The sequence below is a fragment of the Papilio polytes genome, unplaced genomic scaffold (genome assembly GCF_000836215.1).
Source record: "Papilio polytes unplaced genomic scaffold, Ppol_1.0 DF820956.1, whole genome shotgun sequence".
Taxonomy (NCBI): Eukaryota; Metazoa; Arthropoda; class Insecta; order Lepidoptera; family Papilionidae; genus Papilio; species Papilio polytes.
In genome coordinates, this window is record NW_013528248.1 from 1760196 (window position 1) to 1761217 (window position 1022).

Consider the following 1022-nt stretch of genomic DNA (forward strand, 5'->3'; position numbering starts at 1 on the left):
GAGCGAATTTCATCATATTTTGAACTTGATAAGATGTAATTTGATATGAATGAATATAGAAGCAAGCTAAGAGAACACTATATGGCGTATAGGCCATTATCACCAATACAGGGTATAGAAATCGAACCCTAAATCCCCTTCAAGTTGAATAACGCCAAATTTACGTGACCCCATTACCTCTATTCCGCACTTAGTGCTCGGAGATGTAACTTATCTAAGGTTAAAATTTAATACCGTCACATATTACAGCGGGCGCTCGTGGAGATTCAAGAGCTCGTTAAAGCTCGCAGTGTCAAGTGGAGCTTATGTGACGAGCTTTCATTGTAATATTTTGTTACTAAGCTTACAATGTTAAAATCACTCATTATTTTTATTTTAGTACCGAAATTTAGTGACCAAATTAACTTATAAGATTTTTTTTTATTTACAGAGCTGTTCTTTTAAAATCTTTAAGATAAAATAGAAAACAATTATGATTTGTCAAGGAAAATGGTTTACCAACAAAGGCCTTTTTTCTTTAAGTAAACCTCTGTCGTGTTATATTAAAGTTAACAATTGAATTATTTATTGCGTAATTAAAACTGACATTTCGTCGATAATTTTCCGAAGACTTTGTCACAGATACATTAATAAGTCTAGATTTGAACACACCGAAGCATGCACATTGTCATGTCAATTACGTATTCTACTAATTCGTGCAGGATAGCAAGGGCTCCGTGGCGCAACGGTAGCGCGTCTGACTCCAGATCAGAAGGTTGCGTGTTCAAATCACGTCGGGGTCAAATGATTTTTTAATTTTTAATTTTTTAATTACAAATATAAATATAAAATCGTTAAGATGAGAACTATTGCTTTCCCTTTCTAGTTTATACCTACGAATATGTCATATCATACACATTAGTGACAAAACCTTTTTTAACGTTGCATCTGTCAATTGTAGGAATGTTAGAAGTTATATGATATATCACAAAGTAAGTGCCAGCTCACCATTAAATTTAAAAAGAAACTAATTGAACTACTTC

At 33.1% G+C, this 1022-nt stretch overlaps 1 non-coding gene across 1 annotated transcript; it reads left to right on the forward strand.

The window, feature by feature from the left end:
• Positions 1-710: 710 nt before the first annotated feature.
• On the forward strand, positions 711-782 carry Trnaw-cca. The gene has a single exon. It is a non-coding gene; the product is annotated as a tRNA-Trp (tRNA).
• The last annotated feature ends 240 nt before the right edge of the window (positions 783-1022 follow it).